At 32.9% G+C, this 27,045-nt stretch overlaps 1 long non-coding RNA gene across 1 annotated transcript in view; it reads right to left on the reverse strand.

Moving 5' to 3' along the window:
- The window catches only part of LOC129218569 (uncharacterized), an 81,716-nt gene that overhangs the window by 10,862 nt on the left and 43,809 nt on the right, over nucleotides 1-27,045 (reverse strand). Inside the window, exon 2 of the long non-coding RNA XR_008580339.1 lies at nucleotides 8,214-8,282. This is a non-coding gene — a long non-coding RNA (uncharacterized LOC129218569). The remainder of the gene's footprint in view (nucleotides 1-8,213; nucleotides 8,283-27,045) is intronic.

Genomic DNA, 27,045 nt, shown 5'->3' on the forward strand with positions numbered 1-27,045 from the left:
ACTTGATAATGTGACGTCAAATGCTATAAAAATTCCATGTAATTAAACACTCAATATAAGCTGAATCATTAGACACCATAGTTACAAAATGACAATATCATTGTTGCCAACCTTGGAGAAACTATTTGAGGAGCACCTGTGGTGATTTTGAGAAGCATTTTGAAGTTTTGTAGAGCAGCTGGGTATATTGTATACAAATCAATAAATAATCTAAAACTTTCTGAGATTTGATGGTCATTTTAAGCATTTTCATAAAAATAATTACTTTAAAATTAATAAAACAGCTTTAAACACAATATCATGCTTGGAGAGTATAAGCATCTTTAATTTCCTATATTAACATGCATATCATAATAAAATTGCACAATATAATTAAAATAAATTAGAATTCATTAAAATCTTCAAGAGCTATACCTGTGGTAAGCATTAAAACAAAATCTGAAAAATGATGCTGGCTTGAATGGGCATGACAGTCTTCGGGTGAAAAATATATATGCAAGAAGAGTTGTGTGTGTGTGTGAAAATAATATACTACAAAAAGGTATTAATGTCTAAGCAGTAGAATGGCATAGCAGATAAAAATGAGAGAGTGTTAAAGAAGCGGATGCAGTCGGATTTCAAAAGCTACATCAAACGATTGCACCGTTACTCTCCTGCATCCCCCCCCCCCAAACAGCAAGTTACTTCCTTTTTTCTACCCACGAAAGAAAGATTGCCTTAGCAAAACTCCTGATAGGAAGGTGGGGAAAGAAGGGAGGTGAGGGGGTATTTCAGGGTGGCGACAGGAACTGGAAAAAAAAGTTCCGACTTTTCCCTGATTAAGTTCACCGAAATTCCCTGATTTACGTTACTTATAGTAATGGTTTCCTTTCTTTGCCCTACCTGAAAAGCATTGCATATTAAATAAAATGCAGTTTAAAACGGTTTAAGCTGTTAATAAAAAATATATTATGAAAAAATCCCCCCCACTTTTTTTTTGGTAAAAATAGTTGATTAAATTATCGACAGAGAAATATTATAGGAAATCTAAAACAAATACTTTACTTCCAGGAACCAGTGAAATAAGAATTGTAAGAAATTATTAAAACCACTCTTAAAGACATATCATATCTAATCATGATAAAACTAAAAAATTTAAATGGAAATAATCTTGAACTGAATTTTCAAGCAGTATAATAGTTGCTGCAAGAATAACAAGTGATAGTTAAAGTATAGAAGTAATGTAGTTTGACTTACGTAAATAATACTGCCGTCTGCAGGTAAACGGTAGTATCTGCATTCTGCAGACATTAGTTTTCGAGATATTTGAAGAAATGTGTGGTGGTTTCAGTACTAACAATAGGAAAATGTTGGAATTAAGACTTTTTTTCGCGCCTATTTTTCAGAGTAAACCAAATAAGTGAGTATGTGAAGTAAAGATAACGCACCATAGAATGACAAAAATGCAAAAAAAAAAAAAAAAACTGCTGTTATTACCCTTTACCTGCACAGGGCAGAATAGACATATTTATGTAAAACAAATTGAAATCTTCCAACAACTAGTCACATTGAGCTATTCCCTAACAGATTTTAATGAATGGATACAGCATTTTAACTATTAAAAAATAATAAAAATATATTTACTTATTTACACAACTCAATTTCAAATGATTTCATTAGTTGTCGGAAAAAAATCATATACCACTTTAGTAACAAACAACATTGAAATGAAAAAAAAAAAAAAAAAACCCTGCGTGTAATCTGAAGTGACAGCGAATAATACCATGGCAAAAAACAAATTTGATTTTCAGTCAAAATTCAATTTTAATACAACAAATAATTGGTGAAAAATTTGTAGGGAACTAAAGAACTTCATTTTGCAAAGAAAATTTTTTTTTCTTCATTTGATCAATTTTCCCTGAATTTTTGTTATTTTTTCAATATTTCCTGATGTTTCCCTGAGTGATAAAGTTCCCTGACTTTTCCCTGATCTGTCGCCACCCTGTATTTGTGCGATTGCTTGAAAGAGACTGAAATGGGCATGGCAAAACAATAAGCGTACAAGTCTTCAGCAAAAAATTAGGGCTCGACCAATGGCATTTTTTGGCCGATGGGCCGATGCCGATTGTTGGTCGATTGTTCAAAGATGGCCGATGGCCGATTGTTTTCCTCCAAATGGCCGATTGCCGATGGCCGATGGCCGATGCCGTTGGCCGATGGAAAAAAAAAATCAAACAGAAATAAATTAATAAGATTATCAGGGATTTAAAGGATCGTTTATTAATTTCACTTTACTTCCTTTCTACGAATAAGGAATGATATAATCACAAAAAAAAAAACAGATTTCGACCTAAATTTCTATTTTACGATCACCCAATTTAAATTTCATAAAGTTTTTCCGGCACATTTGTACATGCATATGTACTTAAGAACATATAGATGACAGAAATATCCATTTTGAACGCCTCCTCAGTTAATTATCTCAAATTCTCGCGTAAACTTGCGTCACTCAAAAACGTTATGAAATAGTATGTTAAAAACACATACGTACGTAGTATGATCTAAAAGTTCAGGGACAAGTTGTATAAAATCTTACCCTGAATAGTTCAAATTACCGAAGCACATCTATCAACAAAATAGTCACCTTGGACGACTATGCACTTCTGCCAACGTTCGTCTTTTAGAAGCACTCTTGTGGAAGACATTTTTCGCAACCTCCTGTAAGGCCTCTTGCGCTGCTTAAACTTCATTGTGGGGAAGAAGGCAAGTTTCATGTTGAGGCTTAGCTCCGAGTGACTTTTACTTGTTCCCAGCCAAAAAAAAAAAAAAAACATTTGCATGGACGTCGCTTTTTTCCGTCAGGAGAAGATAAAGCTGCATCATCGAAGGTAGCGAAAAACGGCTTCCAGGACTGATTCCAGAAGTTTCATGAACACTGGCAGAAGTACATAGTCCCTCAAGGTGACCTTTTAAAGGTGAACGTGCTTCGGCAATGTGAACTATTTTGAGTAAGGTTCTATACAGCTTGTTCCCGAACTTTTGGGATCGTATCACGTACAATCTGTATAGGGTGTAGTTATGCTTCTCCTTTTTTGACTGCTGTGTAATGAAAGAGAAAGAACAACAGCCAAAAAAAAAAAAAAGAATGAAAAAAAAGGAAGAAAAACAAAGAGACTGTTTAATAACCAATAGATTTTTTTTTTAATTGAACATATAACTAAGATTTCAGCAATATTGTAATAATGTATGGATTTAGGTACACTAAAAATAGTTTTAAAACATTAAATTATGTTATTTAATCATTCAAAAAAATAATAATAACAATTTAAAAAAAAAAAAAATAAGAATAAAACTATGAAACCGTCAACAAATTACGCAATTAAAGTGGAAAGATTGCACGTAGACATTTTTTAGTCATCAAATTAAACAAAAAAGGTATCAGATAAATTACAATATTAAATCATAATAGGAATATTTTTGTACTTATTTAAAATTTATGAATAGAAAAGTTTGCATTTTTCATAAAAGCTATCATAGTGACATACATTTTGCTGAAAAACGAAATAGCCATGAAAAGAGCGAGGTTCTTAAAACGCAGCTACAAAAAAAAAAAAAAAACTCAATATTTACACCAAGTTAATAACCGAAATAAATATACTACTTGATCTGATGTTTGCACACATAATATTGAACAATTTGATTGTTTAATCTTTTATGAAGCTTTACAAAGAAGTTCAAATTAAATTTTTAATTTTAACAATAATTTTCTGAAATTTTTTTTATAAAATGCATAATAAAAAATCCTTGAAACTTTTCTATAAAAAACGAAAATAACTGATTCATTGATTTTATATAAATACATAAAAATCGTTACTCACAACAGAAAAAAAATCGATCGCTATTAATGATGCAAAAAAGAAGTCGCATTATGAAATATAGGTGAAACAAGTATGAGAAATACGCAAAATGACATTTCTTGACCAAAATAAATAATCGCTCTAAATATTTAAGAATGCTTGAAACGACGAGGGATGGTTTGGGGGGGGGGGGTCACCCTCTGATTTTGGAGTAACTCACACTTCGGCCCCAACTTAGGCCTCATTTGCTTAGTACAGAACCGCTACCACCAACGCCTCGGAAGAGTTTCTGAATCTACTTCAGCACTTCTGAAGAAAAAATTCAAAAGTTCCTTGGATTTTCGAATTATGTCACCATTCAAAACGTCTTTAATCAATTTCTTACATTAATGCTCTAAATTCTTTCTAAACAATAGATAAAGTTTGAATAAAAAAATATCTAAATATTGTTAATTTAAAGAACTCAGAAGTACAACTAGAGTTTAATTTCAGAAATTGAGGTAGTGGGAGGAGGGGCACGCAAGTGTTCTCGGAAATTCAAAAAATAGTCGTAAAAAATCGAGTTCAAAATAATCATAAAAATGGAGCTGAAAAATCCTTTTTAAACTTGCACCCGAGTTTGTTTTGACGTGCAGTGGCGGATTTAAAATATAGCAAATGTTGCAACTGCACGAAAGGCCCCATAACTATAGGGACACCGTAGGAGTTACAAAAATGCTTATGATAAATGTTTTACAACTTCTGTGATAGAGAAATGGGGCCCCAAAATGTATTTCGATGGGCCCCAAACTTGTAGCTCCGCCGAAGCGATACAGAAAAGACTGCATTAATGTGATTCATAATAAAAATATCGAAAAATTAAAAATTGCCGTCGGTTCAACGGGAATCTACCAAAATGACACAAAAACCGGTTTTGCCATCTCATATTTGTTTCCATGGTTTCCAATGCGGCAATGTATCACCAAATGATCGTCAGTCTGAGACACTATATTAGTTTTACATTGAAATAAGTAATTAATAGCTACAAAAAAGGAGTAAACCGGCTTTTCAGAACACCCAATCGAAGACAGAAAGGGAAGCGCACAACTGGAACGTACGCACACCCCACATGCAAAAACTTAACCTTCTACAGCTTACCATCTTTGAGTTATGACTTATGAGAGATATTTACGTACATCCAACTGCAAGAAACAACAGTGCCGTCGACAGGATTTATGGGCCCCTATGCAACTTTCTTCAGAGCCCTAACTTTTTACTTGAATCTCCTCTTTCTTCGCTCTGCTTTTACATAAATATCCTAAATATTGTCAATGGGTCTAGGTCTGATAAAAAGGTTTTTTTTTCTTTTTTTTTAACTAAAAGTTTTTTTCTCTCAATTAAAATTGTTTTGCTGTGCTTCTTCTTAATCCAAACTTTGTAATGTTATTAAAAAGAGATTCTTGTATACAGTGCCGGATTTCGACTTAATGGAGCCTCAGGCTATTTTAAGTATGGGGGACCTTTTTTGTAGCTCTGACAACATTAACAGGTTTTTTTTTAATTTTTTTCCCAACTATGTCTTTTCCTCTGGCACATATAGCAGTATAGCCATGAATGTGTTTTTAAAAAATGTTTTGGTATACTGTCTTTTTTTTTTTTTTACCTTGGACGAGGAGGGTTTTGCAGAAGAATTATACAAGGACCTCCTTTGAGTTGAGGGTAGAATACCTCAAACTTGAGAGGGTCCGGGGGTTTCTCCCCCGTAAATGTTTTTGAAAAATGCATTAAAAAATTCTGCATTTTGAGGTCTTATATGAGATAATTCGAACTACAAAAACATCAGCAAAAATAGGAAAACAAAATACAGATTTTTTCTAAACTAATGCACTCTTTTGCAAATTAAGGCAATACAAAAGAAAAATTGCCCTTGGTTCAACAAATCGTTGATATTTATCGACAGAGAGGAAGAGCGAGAGAGAGAAGAAACTTGCTCACATCGACTTTCGGTTACATATTTTATTTTTCGACTCGTTAGTTTTGATTATCCCTTCTACCCACCGACAAACAACGCTGAATCAATTGAAAAATTATCTAGATCAAACAATGCATAAAATTCTTTAAAATAAATGGTGGAAATATTTTAAAAACAGGTATTAATGAGAAAGCAACACCCTAACTATTCAGAAAGTTCACCTAAAGCTATAGCTTGTTTAGCTTACACGTAAATTCAACACTGATTCTAATTAATACAGTGACACAGGGGAACCCCTTCCCTCCCCCCCCCAAGAGAAAGGGCACCCCCTCCCCAAAAAAAATTTAATATCCTGACCCCCCTAGGTGAGCACCCTTGAGTGACATAACAGTGTCCCTTTTAGACATTTGATGAGAAGTGTTTCGTCCAAAATGTTTTCCCAAATTAGGCAATCGTTCTTACTCTTGAAACAACGCTAGAATTTGTTTCAATTTGTATCACTGAACTTAAAACTTAAAACTCAAATCAATATATATTTTAAAATATTTCATCAAACTGAGCCGTTTGCCAATGTTTTAAGTTTCAAACGCTAAAAATGCAAGCGTTTTTTGTTTTTTTTTCCCCTTGTCCATTTCACTAAAATTCTAGTAATCTTTCAGAAATAAGAGTTTTTTTTTTTTTTGAAATTTACGCAAAAAGAAATCATATTTATTTTTGGTTGATACAGTCGATAGAGGGCTCTGAAGATGAGGACAAAAAAAAAAAAAAAAAGAAATTCTCACTTCTAACTTGCAAGATTGAAAACTTGTAATCTCTAGGAGAAAGAGTTTCTTCAAACTAAAAAGCTTTAAAAAAAAAAAGAAAGAAAAAAGTGGTGAGAAGGATTTTTTCTTTTTTTAGGCCCGCTTCGCGGGCCCCTCAATCTCTCACGGGCCCCTATGCAATGCATAGGCTTGCCCCCCCTTCTCGACGGCCCTGAGAAACAACGCAATAATTAACTTGTTTGGTACCTGAATGTAGTATTAAAAACTCTTTCAGAGGTGACTAAAATAGAAATTCATACTGAAATTTAAGTAAACAGTTTTAAACTCCCAAAAATCAAAAACTCCCTTTACTTTGTATTAAAAAGTAAAAACAGCAAAGGTCCTTTAAAAAAAAAAACATCGGCCTATTCCATCGGCTTTTTGATGTATTTTAAGGCCGATGGGCCGATGTTTCCTGCAAGTTAGCATCGGCCGCCGATGCCGATGGCTAAATTATTGAACCATCGGCGCCGATGCATCGGCCAGGCCGATGCATCGGTCGAGTCCTACAAAAAATAAAATACAAGAAGGGTTGAAAATAATAGTCTACAAAAGTTATAAAGGTCTAAGTGGTAGGATGGCATAGTAGACAGAAATGAGCTAGTGTTATGGAAGTGGATGCAATTGGATTTCGAAAATGGATTTCGAAGCTGACGATTGCTACGTCATTCTCAAGCATTTCCTTCTCCCCATTCGGAGCTCTTTTTTCTACCTCAGAAAAAACACATGAGTCAGCAAAAATCATGGCAGGAAGATCGCAATCGATCGCTTGAAAACCCTTGGCCAGGAAATGGAAAAAATACTAAAAGCGGAAAATCGCGAATCCGCCAAAGATTTTCATCCCTGGTACCGACATAGTAAACGATATCATATGTACGCGGCATTATGACAATTCCTGCTTTTTGTATCATAAACGCAATCGTCCCTATATTGTTTCATGTTGTCTCACCGATGACGCGACTGATATATGCCTAAAACCGTGGAAATAAAAAGAAAAATACAAAAAGAGGAAAATTGCTGATCTGCAGAAGATTTTCATCCCTGCCTTTTATTGTTCGTCTTAAAAAACTTCCAGTAGAATGAGTCTGTGAGATTCAAATCAATAGTACAACCTATATAATATTAGTGCTGCAAAAGTATGAGAAACCAAACTAGTGACACATTGCACAACACAGTAGTGACTATTGGCACATGTGCCAATTACTGCGGACTATCAAAACTGAAGCACCACTAAACGGCATCCATCATTACTCCAAAAATTCAAAAAGGGACAAAAATATACTTTTACCCACTTGAAGTAACACATTTGAACTAAATAAAACTTTTGAAAAAAAAATAATGGGTGAACCATCTGCGAGAAGTAATTAGTTATAAGTGGTACCTAAAATTTTTTCCTGGCTCCTAAAATTTTATAATTTTTGTTGAACTCTGTAAATAAATAACAAGCTCAGGGCCTTATTTTACCATTAGGCTTGGCTTAGTGGTCCCTAGCTCCAGGAGTCGCAAATATTAGACTATATAGAAAAATAAACCTAAACATGCATTAATTTGTTTATCAAAAGCAATACATAAATAAGTGCATAGTAATCATGCTTTTAAACGTATAATCATAAAATAATATACCAGCTTTTGATGATGAAGGAGAACTTTCAACCTTTAAGGCAGAAGTCTTTCTCTGTGCTTTCACAGATACTGTAACAAGAAAGAACAAAATAATATCAGCACAGTTGAAGAATAAAAAAGAAAAAAAAACTTTGAACGTCAAAACATGGAATACATTTCAAAAGCAAAACAATAATTTTTAAAACACAAGAAGTGATTACCCCAGACATTTTTGGGAAGGTGATACACAGTAGCAGATTTTAGGGAGGTCCCAGGAAGCCCATACCCCCCCCCCCCCCCAAGTATGAATTAATTTCACTATTTTAATTACTTTTTAATTGACCTTTATTTTGCATTTTTGTTTGCGAAAGAAGTATCACTGGAGTCAGAGGCCCAGAGTTACAGAATACATTTAACTCACTGGTTTCGAATTCAAGGGACCTTATTATTGCGATTCGTCCACTAATTCTTTGATGGAATCGATAATTAACTTTTTTTTTTAAATGTGTAGGAGCACCTAAAAGAGTCATTTTGATCCAGGAACCTATTTGTGAAATAATAGATTTCTTTTTCAGCTTATAAAAAATGCAAAATGAAAGAAATTATATGATGGTAGTTTCTTGGAAAAAATCATGATCTTTAATGGAAACAGCGTGTAGTATCAATATGTTATCTCAACTGTATCATGGCTTTAAGAACAAATCAGCAACTGTATTAAAATTCACATAGAAATAGTTTCTGAATTCCGCAGTGAAACTTATATGTTATGAAGCTATGATTTTCTTTATAAATTAATTTTAAAAAAGAACTCAAGTGAAGTATGGGTTTATTTAATAACCTTGCCCTTGTGTTATAATCATTAAGACAATGTTCCTAAGTAAAGTAGCTCATTATCTCGCATCTCAGCGACATTTCATTGGGTTTAGTATTTAAATTGCTTGAAACGTCAAAGATGTTTTCCGTCTACATTAAAAGTATATTAGTGCATAATATTCATGTAGGGGAGACTGTTGTACCTTGAACATGGTGTACCATCTGCCATGCACTCTAATCAGCTAGCGCTTTTACCTAGTGAGGAATCATTGTACTATGTCACAGCTATGACAGTCTCTCCACCTGCCAGAGTGAGTTGTAGGTTGAATAGAGATGAAAACAGTCGAAAAAAATGGAAAATTTCCGAAAAAAATGGAAAAAAACTGTTTTTTCCAAAGGAATAAATTTTCAAATCGGAAAAATTGAAAAAAAAAAAAAAAAAAAAAATTCAACTTTTCAGGGTTTTAATTGAAATTTTCAGCAAACAGTGATTAGAAATTTCTTACGCTTAAATTCTGATGCAATTTCCTCCCCCCTCCTGTTTTATGTTAAGATACTGTCTAACGTTAATGCAAGTTGTTGTATGACAATATAATTTGCACATAGATAAAAAAATGTTTAATAATACTTTTTACAAAAAAGCTTAAACCAATAACCTTAGTGAAGAATTTATTTTCCTTCTTCAAAAAACAAACAAGCATAATTTTTATCACAAAACTATGTTCTGCTGACTGCGAACCAAATGTACAGGGTGCAGCAAAAAAAACCCGGGCAAGCAATTTTCCAAGAAACTTTATTAAAAATAAGTAAACCAACAAAACACAAAAAATAATAATATGAGAAGACCTTTAGCAATCATTACATTTAATTGGTTTCAAACTAGCAGCCTTTTGCAGTAATACAGAGATGCAATTGATTATTGAAATTTTCATTCAAGGGCAGCAAGTCCTTTTATCATTCCTATTCCCTATAAAGCAATTGGTTTACAGAGTTCAATTTTATGCGTAGTTTAGGGTAGACCTCTGACTCTAAAATAGGCCATACAGTGTAATAAATGGGATTGAGGTCGAGCGAGTAGAGTGTCAACTCAAAAGATGATATCTTGTCAAAAGCAATGCGCCTTACACCACTCGTCTTTTTGGATATATGAATCGGTGTAGAGTTTAAGGAAAATGTCCAGTCTACATTGCTGAAGTGCTCTTAGGCCCACAGAAGTACAATAACTTCTAAAATGTCCTGGTTCACTTTTTGATTCATTTTACGGCCTTCATCCACAAAAAACTAGAGATGTTTTGTCGCTTATCCTGATTCCAACTCAGACCAAGCCTTTCGGATTTTGGCGATATCTAACACTTTCTAAGGTGCTTGGAGTGTCTACCAAGGGCGCCCATATGCAAAATTATAAGGGGGGGGGGGGGGCTCTGATATTTTCCCCATGGTAACTGACTTGAGTACAGATTAGAGCTAGCTAATAAAATTTAACATTTTTGATAACTAATTCATAAATGGCTGAAGAAAAAATGTTTTTACATTTTTAAAAAGAAAAAAGTATTAAAAGGAAGGAAGTTCTCATTTCCAAAGGGGGCGCTTGAGCCCCCCACTTTCCCCCCTATATGGGAGCTACAGACCAAATGCTATGGTTCTGGGGGATATGAACCGGTTGCACGGTAAATCAGAGAAAGGTATCTCTTCCAGCGTGGATTTGCGAGCCCGTCTCAAACGTTTATGGCATCTTTAGAGTGATACGAATGCCTGAATTTTTGGAACTTGCAAAACTTCTGTTTGAGCAGTTTTTTTACCTTAGTCGCACTTATCGGTCACAAATTCCCACAAATGACTGCTCTAGTGGAAACCCGAGGATTTCATTGAACTCCCTTTTGGATGACCTGACGATTAACTGAAATGTTCACATCGACTATCATTTCCAAGCCACTTGAAACGGCATGCCGTTTCAAATACTGTTTGTTGAGGCACAACAAGCAAACGAACTGTCGTTCTACTTGGTTAAACAACTTAAAATAGCAGGTATTTCGCTTAAAATTGTTAGAAAACCGAAAAACAATACATAAACTATATGTTATATACTGTAAAGTATTTCCTAATAAAGTGAGAAACAAAAATAAATTAGGTACTCATTAAAATGAAATCACCTTTCTTCCATTCGATGATACAATTTTTGCCCGATATTTTTTTACCGCACCCTGTATACTGCCGTGCTAAGCAAAAAAAGGGTACTTTGCAGTTGGGCTCAAGCTGAGATATTGTACTTTAAAGTATGGCTCTTCCATATATTTGATTCAGATGTCTTTTTTTTTTTTTAGAACTTTTCAAAACAATAGCTCTTGATCAAATGACCCTAAAACATTTTACTTATTAAGTAAAATACAAAAAAGAAAACAACTTGGTTATAATAGTTTAAATTTGTTCAAAAGGGCTGGTATGACTACTTTTACTACTGTGCTTAGCACAGCCGTATGAATAAACTTAAACTCCAGTTTAATTTTGGTTCAGCTTAAGAAAAACCAATTTAGTTTTTATTTGGACTTAGACTGGATTGGAAAAAATCAAAACTCAATAGCTTTCATCTTCAGACAGTAGCATTGTATTATTTTTCTTCCAAAAAAAAAAATATATATATCAATCATGTTTGAAAGTCAAAAATTTCAGAAGTTTCAAAGGCAATCTAAAATAGAAAATATAATTGTTATGATTAGACACACATTACCCAATATTATTGGTTGAGTGACAACTTGACTTATTTCTGGGTTTGACCATGAAAGCCCTCTACTCAGTTATAAAACGAAAAGGTTTTTCTTCTAATTAATCTTACCTTTATGTGTATTTCTGTCAAGCAGAAAAAGATGTGTGGATAGCATATATTTTTTAATGCTTAACACTTTATATGTTACAAGAAGCACAGAGCTATTAAGAAACCCAAATTTTATTCATAAAGAAATCAAATTTTCCATTTTTTCCAATTTTTCCCGAAAAAAACCGGTTTTCCCCACCACTTCAAAATTTTCGGAAATTTTACATCTCTAAGGTTGAAACAAACTCCAGCTTTTGTGGACAGTGATTGTTTTGTGATTTGCGCAAACGAAAGTAAATAATTCCAGTGTTACTTAAATGAAATTAGACTTTTAAAGACTAGTGTTACCCAGCTGATTTACCATTATATCTATTGCCTATCTCTTGGTAAGTGTATTCAACATTTAGTGCTTACTTTTTACGTAGCTGTTAGGTTAGGGTAGCCACTTTTGTATAAACATGCACCCTTGTGTACCTTGAAACCAAGCCCCATCTTGTACCTTGAACCACTGGATCAAGGTACAATAGGTTCTAGTGATTTTTTTTTTTTTTTTTAATTTTTAGGTAGGATTTCATCATGCCTCGAAGTAAAACTGGGATCAAGAGGGATCCAGTAGATGTTGAGGCATTGCAAAATCCTATTGAAGCAGTAAGAAGTAATGATCCTCACAAAAAAATGACTTTTAGAGAGGCCGAAAAAGTATTCAAAGTGAGCAGATTAACCATTACTAGGCATTTAAGAAAACTGAATGAAAGTGGGTCCAATAAACTTGAATACAACGTCAGTTAAGCAAGTACAAGAGGTCTGTCTCAAGGTACACAAGCCATGGACCAAATTATATAAAATTTGAAAAATATACAAAAATATATATATATTTTTTATAATCTGAAATATTTTTTCACTTATGCAAAAAGGCTTGAAGTTAAGTTTTAATAACTAAAAACCATAAAAATCACACAATGGAATGTACTAAAGAAATTGAATTTTAGCCCTTGATATCAACAGGGTAGCCACAGGAAGAAAAAAATATTTTTCCAAGCCAAATCAATATTTTCCAGATTTCTTTTACGGCCGTTTTTCAGCCTCTAAAGGCGATACTTCTACTAGTTTCCCTTGCTATTTGAATGCACCTAGCCTTTTACACTATTTCAGGCATTAATTATCAGTATAGCAAAGTGAACAACAATAAAATGAAATGTGTTGACTGTTGATTTGTTAGGGAACATTCAAGTTACAAAGTTGGTTTAATTTATTTAATAACACTTAAAAAACTTCATGAACAAAAGGAGTAGCTTTTTCCATTTAAAATTAGTTTACTACTCTCCTTTATCTCCAAAGAGAACGTAAAAGTTTTTAGGCTTCAGTTTTCAAAAACTTTTGAAGAATATCCCTCATCGCTACCCCTTTCTCCAACAACACAAAATATAGCTTAAAATTGGACTTTCAATTCAAGACTTTGATTTAAAAATATTTACAAGAGCGTTTTGAATCCCCTCCATCTATGAATGGTCTAAAATATAACACCTGGGCTACCAATAATTCTCCAGAGAGCCCCTCCACCCTCCCTTCCAAAAGTTACCCTGAAATTTGCATAAGATAACTTAAATTCACTTTTTAACGCACTAGTTTCAAAAATTTTCTAACAAAGGGCTTAACTCTTACCTCACCAAACACAGCCAAAACTTTTAAGACTTTCAATTTAAATTATTTTTGGCAGAGTTCCCCAATCCTTCCTTCCTCAAGTCACCCAACGAATTCCTAAAGTAGTGTTCTTTACACATACTGCAACTCAGGAAGTTTTTCAGTGGATAACCCCCTAACTCCTTTACAAAAGATAGCAGCTTTAAATTGAGCCTTTAAATAATCAATTTTGAAATATTTCCAGGGTCTAGAACAAATAATTCTCTTCCCCTACATTCACCAAAGGCCTGAAATTGGGTTTTAATACTCCAGTTTTAGAATTATTTCTTAATAGTGCCCCCCCCCCCCCCTCCTATATTTACATCGTACCAAATACAACCTAAAAGCTTAAAGAATTCAATTTCGAAAATTTTCGGCCGAGAGCTCTAAAACTTCTTTACCCTCGAGTCACACAAAGATAGTGAAAAGCAGAATTCTTAATAATACAGCTTCAAAACATTTTTGAGAGAGAGCCCCTCCAAACTCCTTCCACTAAATTCACCATAAGATGGCTTGAATTAACGTTTTTATCGCTTTAGTTTTGGATTTTTTTCTAGAAAGAATACTGGTCCTGTGTTTACATCACCAAAGACAAGATCAAGCAATAGTGAAAAATAAGGAATTTGAAAAAATTTTAAGGACCCCGAACAAAAAATAAGTACTCTAAAGCGCCCTTATTTCTAAAAATGAAAAATAAGGAGTTTCTAAGGACTTTTAAGGACCTTGGGAACCCTGTACTATGTTTTGAGAACAAACATTAGGGCCATTTCCATGGACACATGGTTTATTTGGGGGGCATATGTGGACTTTTTCTCCTCCTTCTTCCTTCTGGAGTGAAAACGGAGTTTTTACCCACAATGCATTACGTGAAACAAGTTCGTCTACTTGCTGGGTATAGTCGCTAAGGATGCTGAGTAAAAACCGCTTTCTCTGGTACAATGGGAAACCTCTTATTACATATAATCGGGAATTTTTCAATCTTTTTTTGCGGAGCCAGATCGGGGATTTACAGGGTAGAAAAGTGTGTTGTGGACGAGCCTAATATATGCAATCTTAAGTTCTTCCAAAACATTTGAAGAGAATGAGCATAAGAAAGTTTTCATTGCATCCTTAAAATTGGTAAATCAGACATTTTTTTGAGTATCATCCTTTCTGGAAGCTTTTTCGATGCATTTTATCATCTTTCTGCAGGGCTTTGCGATGAATCATTAGATTTTCATCATCTGTACCTGGAAGACCAATCCGTAAACCATTGGCTATATAAGGTAAAATATTCTATTCAACATCTTTGTGTAACATAGCCATCTCTTGGTAGTGCTATTGGCTATTCTGGGGGGGGATTACTATTTCTAGTGAAAATAATGAGATATTTGGAACAGGTGTCAAAGCACACAGAACTGTTCGATGCTTGGAGGAACCGAGGCAGCACTCTTAGGTGCCGAGAATGGAGACATAGTGCAGGGTTTCGCATTTTCTGTCAAGAATGCGTGCCTGAAATGTTAATTACATGCTTTTTTCCCACAGTAAAACTGAGTACTGAACAAATAAAGGGATACAGTTCGATAAAGGTCCCGTCGATTTTCCGTTGGCGAAAGGATCAGTTCCCGCGCCAGGTTCAATGTTTTCATTGCGATACAATGCCATATATGGTATCCATGCGATGTTTTCTTCATCGCCAAGGAGATATAAGCAAACCTGTTTTGTACGGCAACCCGTTCTCTCATTAGGGGAAGGTGTAGTTAGTGCTTAAGATAGTTTAAGGTTCTGATCATCGTTAGTAGGGACGGTGTAGTAAGTGTTAAAAGTATTTTGCGTGTCCGATTATCGTTTATGGGGACGGTGTAAATTTGCTTCAAGTTATTTTACGGTGTCATGGAATGTGTTGCCGGTTCGTGCAGTGACAAGTTTTTTCCACTCACCCCCTGCCCCCCCCAATTCATTTTATTATACTTTCAATGCCCTCCGCCGCTAAAAAAAAACAGGTGACACATTTGTTCTGATATGTATAGCATTTCAAAATAATATTTTGCGGATTTGATGTTACGTATTGTGACCCCTCCCCCCGTCAAAATAAATATCGATTGAGATCGGATGGTGGTGTTTTTTTTTCTTTCAAGTTTATTTTGAGGTGTCCTGGAATGTGTTTCCGGTGCTGTACAGTTGATGACAAGTATTTGTAATTCCCCCCCCCCTCATTTCATTTTCTTACTTTTAATTACTCCCCCCCCCCCTCCACGATAAAAAAGATACCGATGACATATTTGTTCAGACAAGTAGCATTTTAAATTAAAAATATGATATTTTGAGGATTTGATTTTGTTATGTTACTTTCATTGCCCCACCCCCCCACCCCAACAATTAAACATCGATTAAGATTGGATGGTGTTATTTTTGTTTCAAGATTATTTTGAGGTGTCCTGGAATGGGTTACCGATGCTCTACAGATGATAACTAGTCTCTTCAATCCCCCTCCCCCCATGTCGTTTTGTTACTTTCAATGCCCCCCCCCCCCCCTCGCTAGAAAAAGATACCGATGACACATTTGTACAAACGAAGAGCATTTTAAGTCTTTTAAAAAAATAATGTTTTGAGGATTTGATTTTGTTTAATTACTTTCAGTGCCCCCCTCCCCCACCCCTCCAAAGAAACATTGATTGAGTTTGGACGGTGTTATTTTTGTTTCATGTTCCCCCCTGCCTCCCCCCAATTCATTTTATTTTACTTTCAATGCCCTCCACCGCTAAAAAAAAACGTTGACACATTTGTTCTGATATGTATAGCATTTCAAAATAATATTTTGCGGATTTGATGTTACATATTGTGACCCCCCTCCCCCCGTCAAAATAAATATCGATTAAGATCGGATGGTGGTATTTTTTTTTTCTTTCAAGTTTATTTTGAGGTATCCTGGAATGTGTTTCCGGTGCTGTACAGTTGATGACAAGTATTTGTAATTCCCCCCCCCCTCATTTCATTTTCTTACTTTTAATCCCCCCCCCCCCGATAAAAAAGATACCGATGACATATTTGTTCAGACAAGTAGTATTTTAAATTAGAAAAATACAAATATTTTGAGGATTTGATTTTGTTATGTTACTTTCACTGCCCCACCCCCCACCCCAACAATTAAACATCGATTAAGATTGGATGGTGTTATTTTTGTTTCAAGTTTATTTTGAGGTGTCCTGGAATGTGTTACCGGTGCTCTACAGATGATAACAAGTCTCTTCAACCCCCCTCCCCCCATGTCGTTTTGTTACTTTCAATGCCCCCCCCCCCCCCCGTTATGACACATTTGTACAAACGAAGAACATTTTAAGTTTTTTAAAAATATAATGTTTTGAGGATTTGCTTTTGTTTTGTTACTTTCACTGCCCCCTCCCCCACCCCTCCAAATAAACATTGATTAAGATTGGATGGTGTTATTTTTGTTTCAAGTTTAATTTGAGGTGTCCTGGAATGCGTTATCGGTGCTGTACAGATGATAACAAATCTTTTCATCCCCCCCCCCCGTGCAGCAAAACTATGTTAGCAGTTAATAAAAGCTCCTTTCACCTCCAAAAAAAATTAATAATTTCTCTAAAACTAAGGAAAATTGAAAAAAACTGGGGGGGGGGGCTTTAAAAAAATTGGTACGTATAGCGAGAAAACGGAGTTCATATTCGGATTCAGGGGGGTCATTTTACATAAGAATCAGCCGACGAAATGTCAGAAGCATTTTGAAGGGTTTTTTTTTTCCACACAGTGTTATTTAGCTATTAATGGTTAGTTTTATTCCAATTTTAATCATTATTTGGGCATAAATCTAACAATGTGAAGAAGAAACATTTAAAAAATATAGAATGAAATATAGAATAAAGTTCTGTCTGGAACTAAACGAGCCTACTTTCCCATATACACATACTACTTTCTAGTACCTGATCAATATTCTCATAAATAGCTGAAATCGCAAATTGTTTCAAATATATTTTTTAAATATTTTAAGCTGATTTCTAGGAATAAAATATTCCTCACTCATCTAAAAAAAATAAATGCGTTAAAAAATAAAAAAAAAACGAACAAATAAAATAGCAGCACCTTTTAAACAAATAAGCTAATACACTTTTTTCGATAAAATTTTTTTTTTTTTTAACAGCATTCCAAACGAAAGAATAATAATTAAAATCAATAAGCTGATTAAAATGAATTTCCCCGTAGGCGCTTATGTTTAGTTTTTTTGAACTGTTCAAAATTGCACAAAAAATAGTTCAAATCGAAAAATGAAATACAGGAATGAGGTGTCCTAGCCGAGATCTTTCGAATTAAAAAAAAATTGTTCGAATCGGACTATTCACTCAAAAGTTATTAGGGGGGGGACAGACATTTTCCCCCATCTCAATATCCTACTTTCCAATTTTTAATTTTTCGATATTTAATTATTTTATTTACTTTTGACTTTTTTTTTGTTTTTCGCGATATTTTAAAGCTTTTTTACATGCTTTTTTCTTCTTATTCTGACTTTTACTGGGAAAGTAGGCTAAAAATGCTCGCAAAAATTATTTAAAGATATCTATAAAAACCTTTGATTTTTCTGCATTAGACAAAATTTGTTCCAAAATTCCAAGGTAATTAGAACATGAATCATAATTGTTTTTAACTATGAATGCATGCGAAAATTTAGATGAGCCTTCAATTGGCAATTCATTGCTGATCAGGCCATTGTTGAACAAGACTTTTATTAAAATGTAACTCAACATTTTCAAAGTAATATAAATGTGATTTCCGCACACATACATCGATGACTGAGATGGACTAGACAATTACTCGACAGGCAATTTATCAACGCAGTTGAATGTTTTTAGAAATCGGCTATTACACTTTAAGGGTATAATTATTCTTTTTGGAGTTCTAGAGACCGAGTTTGTAATGCTGTTCGAGATGTTTAGTCATATTTTTGGGCAAATTTATAAAAGATTTTGAGTTATGTTGAAATGTGTATTTTTTAGTAAAACAAGTTAACTAAACAGAAAAAAAAAAGTTTAAAAAACTAAAAAAAAAAAAACCACACACGCTTTTATAGCAAAATGAACTAAAAAGTAAAAAAATAATCTTTTGATGATAAGTATATAAAGTAATTGACCAAACACTTAATGTAATACAAAAAAGCATGAAGGGCTTCTTATCAGTTGTCTTGAATTTCTTCCATTTGTTGTCCACGCAAAAATGTAAAAAGACAGAACCCCACGGTTTTTTTTGTATTACATTAAAATTAAGTGTTTGGTCAAGTATTTTATATACTTTTCATCCAAAGATATTTTTTTTTTTACTTTTTAGTTCATTTTGCTACAAAAGCGTGTTTTTTTTAATAGTTAACTATTATTTTACAGTTTCAAGTTGATTTTTTAGGTGTCCTTTGGAGTGTGTGTGGCAAATCTGCTTTTTTTTTTTTCATCAAAAATTAAATGCAAATTCAGTACCGAGGTTTTTTTTTCTTCTGAAATTCGTCTTTACATAAAGGACTTCAAGCTAATAAAAACTTTAAAAAAAAGGCTTGTATAAAACGACATTATTTTCCGGACCCCCTAATCAAAGCATTGTCTCATCTTAATTTGCATTTCTTAGGAGTGTTTACATTTTAGTCAACATTGCAACAAGCACAACTGGACAGTAGACCTCCAAAAAAGAACCGAAAAACGACAAAAAGGATCAGCGGTCATTAAAAGGTTGCAGGGGATCCAGTAATTTATTCCTGTCACTTGAGGTGGAGGGAGAAGAGAGAAAGTGGTCCTTCAAAGTGGGGTGTGATAAAAGGCGTGATTTCGGGAGTTTTTCACAATTTTCCGTAAACAACGCTTTACTACGCAAATAATAAAAACGAACAAGTTGCCTTAGAAACAAACTATGTTCAATCTTCCGTCTCCTTTTTTCAGTTCTTCCATATCATATTTTAAACATATGAAAATAGTCATTTAAAGTTTTAAAATATAAAAACTGTTTCAAAATCATCCCAGAAAAAAACAAAAAAGGCGTTGCTAGTTCTATTTCATAGCAATCTTAAAAACAAAAATATTTAAAAAAAATCTCGTGTTATGCCTGATTTACGTAGAGAAAGCACCTCAATTAAGTGGATTATTTAAATGCATTCACTTCAACGCTGTTTTTTTAGCTGATGTTGATGAAAGGGGATAGGGAATGGAATAACCGAATGAGTATCACAAACGGGGGGGGGGGGATATCTTTTTCTCTGTTATGAAGTGAAACTTTTTATACTATGGCTTTGAATTTCTGATCCTCAACCTTTTTGGGTGACGGAAGTAATGTAGTTGTCTTTTAATTGTTGCCAAAAACAATGAAAACTACTAGTCAATATAAAGTTAGTTTTGTTAATAAATTTCAAATTAATGAAATAAGACTGAACAACAAGCATTATATTTATGGATTTTGGACTTTTTCAATTTTCAAATGATGTATGTTTTCGGAAATTTCTAGGTACAAAGGGAGTTTGCCAAAATAATATTGTAATAACGGAAATTTAACATGTTTGTTTGAGATGAAGTCTCAAGTTCAAGCGTTTTTTGTTCATCATTTAGTCATTTGCCTCTTGCACATTCGATGCTTTTTGGATATAAGTGTTAGAACATTTGCTGACATTCTATTTTGTAAATTTAAAGAATCAAGTCTGTCATTACAAGGGACGGGTTTTTACCGTTTCTAATGAGCATGATAGAATTGATCCCCTGCCGAAAAAGTTTAACTTATTAACGCAATGTATTTAGTTGAAAGCATGTCAATGCTTCAGTTTTCTTCGTTTGATTGGAAAGTTCGATTGAACTTGATAGAAACATTACATGGAGCATATGAGAGCGTTTGCTACATTTTCACTTAATTTTCTATGTTTAGTTTCTTTACTATTTGGGTGCGATGAAAAACTATCGCGCTTCTTTTGTGCTTCGCCGAAAATGCGAGTGAGAATTTTATTTACAGTGTTTAATTTTTATTGTAGTAATTGCGAAAACATAATTTCTTACAAAATAATACATCTTTTTCCTTCAAACTTTGCTAGTCAGCTGGGTGTTACGTATCAATAAGCTCGATTTCAAAACACGGGATAGTTTTTGAAGGATGTAAGATGTAAGAGAAATGATTTGGAATGTAAATTTTTAAAAACCAAAACGTCTTTTTGAGCGAAAGATGAATTCATTTTCGGATCGAATGCCACTGAACTTATTTCAATTAAAGCTCCTGAGAAATTTATAAATGTAATGTTAGTTTACTTAAATAAAAAAACAAATATAGTTAGGTCTGGTAGTAAATTTTAGTGAAACGAAATCAACATCATGAACTCTTTCTTAAACAATGTAATGTCAATAATTCCTATCACACTCAGTTAAAATATCTTGGAAAATTGAAACATTACAGGGTGGCGACAGGAACTGTGAAAAAAAGTTCCCTGACTTTTCCCTGATTAAGTTCACCAAATTTCCCTGATTTACGTTACCAATGATAATGGTTTTCTTTCTTTGCCCTACTTGAAATCCATAGTATGTTTGTATAAAATGCAGTATTTTAAACGTTTTAAATTGTGTAAAGTTGTTGAACTAAAGGTATATTTTTAAAATATGCTACTTTTTTAATAAAATGGTTAAAAAAAACATATCAAGTCATTTTTTTGGGGGAAAAAAACCCTACAAAATAGTATATTAAATTTTTCTACAATGGAAAGATTATAGAGAATTAAAAAAAAAAAAAAAATACTTTACTTCCAGAAACCACTTAGCATAAGAATTTTAAGAAACTATTAAAATCACTCTTAAAAACATATGTGTATTTATGATAGAACTAAAAAGTAATTGAAATTATTTTGAACTAAATTTTCAAACAGTATAATAATTGTTGCAAGAATAACAAGCAAAAGTGAAATAATAGAAGTAATGTAGTTATTCTTATATAACTAATTATGCAAAACATAATTATGCAAAACAGATGAAACCATTTGACATCCATTCATATGGAGCTTTTCACTAATCAAGAACATAGATTTTAATGAATGAATGCAGCATTTTAACAATAAAAAATAAAGATATTTACTTAAGTTACTTAGTTAACTCTATTTCAAATGATTTCAGTATGTAATGAAAAAAAAATCTTACATCACTTTTGTAACAAACTTTGAAATGCAAGGGGGAAAAAAAGAAATAAAAAAGCAATTAGTTAATTTCAAAATATATAAAAGAAGAATACAACTTGGTTATAAAATAAAAGAATCACTTAAGTCCGAAGAAAAGAAAACCTTTATAATCTGCGGTGATAACAAATAATATAACGGCAAAAAACAAAGTTTTTTTTATTGAAAGTTCAATTTTATCAATCAAATTAAAAACAGGAAGAAGTAATAATTTTTAAGCTTTTATAGTATTAATTCAAAAACCAAAGATTTTTTCTTGAAATTCTGATTACAGTATGCTAATTACTTCTAGACAATGGAATAAAGGCAAAGGAGCTAAGGCATTAATGAAGGCTTCCTCTTTGCCTGTATGGTTGTTTATTTTACGTAGCATTGAAAGCGTAAAAGGAAATTTTAAGCTAGGTAAAATAAACAACCTAACAGACACAGAAACAATCTTAGGAAGTTCATCCTGTGAGGAATAAGTAAGATTCAATACTTTGACGTTGAAGAAAAAAAAATGCACAAATATGCGGCAGTGCATAATCACACCTCATTAATTTTACTTTTTTTTTGAGCAGATAATTGGCGGAAAATGCGTAGGGAATTAAAATACTTAATTTTGTAAAGCAAAAAAAAAAAATTTTTCCTTCATAAAATCAATTTTCCCTGATTTTTTGTTATTTTTTTCAAAATTCCCTGATATTTCCCTGACTTTTCCCTGATTAATAAAGTTCCCCTGACTTTTCCCTGATCTCCCTGATCTGTCGCCACCCTGCATTAAAGCGGACAACAAAATATTTGTTGAAGAAATGAGTGGAGGTCCGAAAGGATAAATTAATTGAGCTATCTCACAAAAGATTTTTGAGTGCCTTCATAACAGTGCTCAGCAAGTAATTTTAAGTGGTGTTCGGAAAAACAATCACTTTACTTTTTTTATTTTAATTTTCACCCCCTCAAATTAATATTAAATACAATCAATAGGACCATCTGTATTCATAAATCAATGGGGGAATTTATGGTTCACATTTATGGTTCTGAGATTTTGCAAGTGAGGTTCACGCAAACAGTTTGTTTAGTGTTTAAGGTGGGCGGCGTAAGTTTTGAGCAATATTTGTTATCCAAAAGTTGGTCCCTTAGAATCATTGGGTCACAGTTTCTTTTTCTGTCGAAACAGCTATAATTCGTAAAATTGAAACTGCATACCGACTAATGAAACAGCAATAATCTTGATAGTTTTTTCTAATGCAACGCTCCAAATTTATTTAGCTCTATGAAATACTTTTTCAACGTCAAGATGTGTGATTTAACATTAATTTATGTAAAATTACCTACTTTAAATTAACATTAATTACGTTTCTTATGATGATGAAATTGGTATGTAATCTAAAAGTGAAAAATAAAGTGATTTTCCAGTTTTATTAACATGTGCCAATTACTGGATCACAAGGTGTCATACACTGGGGTATCAGGTGCCAATTACTGGTGATTTTGGTAACTATTTATACATATATTTTTATAAAAATATTACTTCGAATATTTTTGATTTTAGTGAACTAAATAGATGCAGAGATGTGCATTCTTTAATAAAAAATATTTGCAAGTGAATATTTTTCTTCTAAGTAATGAAAACAGAGGTGAATTTAAGAATAAACTCTTAAAGTACCAATTACTGGGGGGGGGGGGGGGGGGGGTCGTTGCCCTATATAATTTCATTCTTTTTAGTGTAAATGCACTTCAGAAATAGTAAGAAATTACCATTACGAAACTTCACCTGGGCAATTCCATGGAAATGGGGAACTGATGACCAAGTTTTTAAATTCCTTTTTTTCTCACAAATTAGGTATCATTTTGAAGCTTATGAGTTGAATTATATGAAAATAAATAAAATTATCACAAAAGTTTATGCTTGTAAGAGTTACAAGCCTTCGAACAAAGGTATTTTGAATGCCATGATGAATTTTTTAATATCTTGTTGGAATTGGTATTTTAAACTATAGTTGCAATATTCTTCAAATTGCAACTGATTCAGATTCCTGCCACAACACTTTAGAACAAATGTAGCACAAAAAATGAGACCTAAACAAAATATTTTTGTCTTTAAAAGCTTATTTATAACAGGCACTTTGATAAAATTACGTCCGACACTAAATTGCCTAAAAGTTTATGCTGTATGAAATAGGATGGGATATTTTACAAAACATTTTACCTGCAAATCAGAACATCAGTTACTATTGAAAATGTGCAATCCAAACGAAATTCAAATAAATAGTTTTTTGTTATTTTGTGGTGTCGGACGTAAAAAATTAATTACGTCCGACACCAAGGTTATTAAATTTATTACCTTGTTCTGATTACAGAATTTCTTTGATTTAAAATAGAAGGGATAGAGGACAGCAATAACAACATTTCTTTATACTTTAGTCATTAAAATATCTTTATTAATAGGTACTCTTACTTTAAAACATTCTTTTTTTAAAACTATTAAACTGGTTATTGATTGATCACAACTGGTCTAATTTATTACGTATTTTTTTCCCCTAGAAGCACTGAACTTATAAGGAATAGTTTTTTTCTTTATTTAAAGGCATATCAAAATGTTTTACAGCAGAACAAAATCCAATCTGGCAAACTGGGCACATGCCATGCCCAAGCCAAGATCTTCACATCCTATGCGTGAATTTCCAAAGAATTCTTTCAAAATTTTGCAATAATTTTTAATACTTTGGATCATACTAAACCCGCCGTGCATTAATTTATAAGTTACCTTTTGGAATATCTTAAAACTAAATACTCAAGCACTAAAAATATATTAGTTTTCTCAGATAGACCCAGCTTACAATTTAAGCAAAGCTACCTATTAACAAAATTTACATTTATTTGAGCTGAAATTCAACACAAAATTAACCCGGAATTTCTTTGCAGTGTTTCCTGGGGGAAGGAGCTGTAGACAGCATAGTTGGTAAGATAACAAAAAAAAGTGGCATAATGTAAAAGCTGGAAGTAAAATGACGGCGGCCGGGGGGGGGGGGGGGAGGTTCTCAACCAAATCAGACCACTACTGCAACCAAACATTCATTGTACTAGACAAGCTGGAATAGTGTTTGAGCAGTATGCCACAAGAATTCTGCATCTGTGGCTTCTTCATTAATCGGCAGTGAACTTTAAGTACACATATCATCAGAAGATACCATGCATAATTCAGCAACATTGTAACAATATTTGAGAAAAACCCTTGTAGTACTGCATGCACTCAAGTTAAAGCAATTTAATTGAATAAAAAACTATCTCAGACACTTCTTCCTCAAAAACACTTAGGATGGTTGTTCTAAAGAATGATGACAGTGATGCATTGGATGAATTTGAAGATTTTGTACAACTAAAAGTACACAACTGGGTTGCGGTTAACTATGAGTCTGTACATTACCCAGGATGCATTCCTCTGTTAAATGGTGAAATGATTGAAATATCTGTGATGTATAGGACAGAAGGGCACTTTAAATGGCAAAAAGAGAAAGATAAAATCTTCTATACAAAATAAAATATTTTTAAGAATTTTTTTCCACCTATCCCAATTAGAAGTGGCTTATAATCAACCTTTACGAAAAATATTTGATATTTAATGTTGTAATTATCTAAACATTTCATTTATTGTCATTAACATATTACTCAAGGTTTAAAGCAAAATTAAAAGTAATTTAAATAGGTTTTAAACACTTTTGTTTACGTCCGACACCATGGTAATTTTGTACATGTTACGTCCGACACCAATACTGAAGTCCCTATTTTGACACTTAATACCTCTAAAATTAAAAAAATATTTATGAGTTATTAATATTTCATCATTGCTCTTTGACATAAAAGTAGTTTCAGTGTTGCAAATTAAGCCATTGACCTGAATCTTAGATTTTAGTTTTGCTACTCTCATTTTTCAGATTCAGCTCATACGTCAGACATCATAAGATATTTTTTTTTTTCGCAAAATAAAATTTTGTATCAGAAATTCTTTTTATGCTAAAAAGTTCTACCTACATTAGTAAGTATTTAAAAAAATATTTTGATCTGTTTCAAAATTGTTAACCAATAAATGTGTTGTTTTTTAAAGTGAATTTCGTGCAATTCTTACGTCCGACACCGTAGAATTGCCCACCTAATTGTTTTCATAAAAATGCTCCATACTAAAAAAAACCTATGAACACACATTAAACTTTAAGCAAATGGCATTAAAAAAGTTCCTCTCTGGGATCCATTTGTGTGCTACTTTAATTGTAACCATTTAAATATTAACGTTTTCCCAAACTAATTTACATTTCACATCATACAAGTTGCTTGTGATGCAATTCTATATCTCCTTATTTAGACCCGATTATCGATTATATTGCACAGACAAGAAAGTCGCCCGTCATGGTATGACGGGTGAAAATTAGCTTCTACATTTGAACGCAACAATTGCCTGTTTGGTGATATTTTGGTACTTGAAGTTTTAACCCTAACGCCAGTTAGGGTTAAAACTTCAAGTAAACTTCAAGTTTCTTGAAGAAACTTCAAGTTTCTTCATTCTCCTAAAATGACAGTCTTACCAGATAAACAGAATTCACCGAATCAAGTTCAGCCTTGTTACAATAAAGCCTCTCCCTGCATGTTAAAGACACATTACCAAAAAACATTATAAAATTATCATGCCGTGGCACCGCACCAGTTCCATTGTTGAAACACGTGGGTTACTCGATATGCTATTATTATTGCATAGATGATAACAACAAAAATACTACTATGGCTGGATATCATATAAACGTGCATTTTAGTGTTTCAGGCTTTTATTACTGATATTAAGCAAGTGATTTGTAAACATTTATTTTTATTAACTAGAAATACTGTTTAAAAAACAAATAAATCACAAAATATAATTTTATAGCAACGGTAATATTTTAAAAAAAAATTTTAAAGCTCGAAAACGTAATTTTCGTGATTGTATCCAAGCTGAAATGAGTACTTGTAAGGTATGGTTTCTTCTAGCAAAAATTAAAGAATAATAATAAAAATTGCTTATTCTTATAGTACTAACATTTATTTTCAGAAATAAATGGTTTTTTTCTTTTTAATTACGGTAATTTTCATGCATGAACAATAAAATTGTCCGTATGCAAGCATCGACGTCATTTTCGCGACACATGAAAATAACCTCAGAAATACTCAAAAGATGGCTCCAGAGTTCATTTCAACTGCTTGTTCTTGATGTAAATCAACATTGCGAAAGAGACATGAGAAATTCCGAAGAAAATTTGATATCAGATAAGGGTTAACTTGATTTCTATTGTTTACAAGTTAGGCGTATGTTTATTGCTTGTCATTTTCGAGATGCCTGTAAAAGCATAAAAGATTAATATAAAACTTAGAACGAATTTTTA

The sequence above is a fragment of the Uloborus diversus genome, chromosome 3, assembly GCF_026930045.1.
Source record: "Uloborus diversus isolate 005 chromosome 3, Udiv.v.3.1, whole genome shotgun sequence".
In the NCBI taxonomy this organism is placed as follows: domain Eukaryota; kingdom Metazoa; phylum Arthropoda; class Arachnida; order Araneae; family Uloboridae; genus Uloborus; species Uloborus diversus.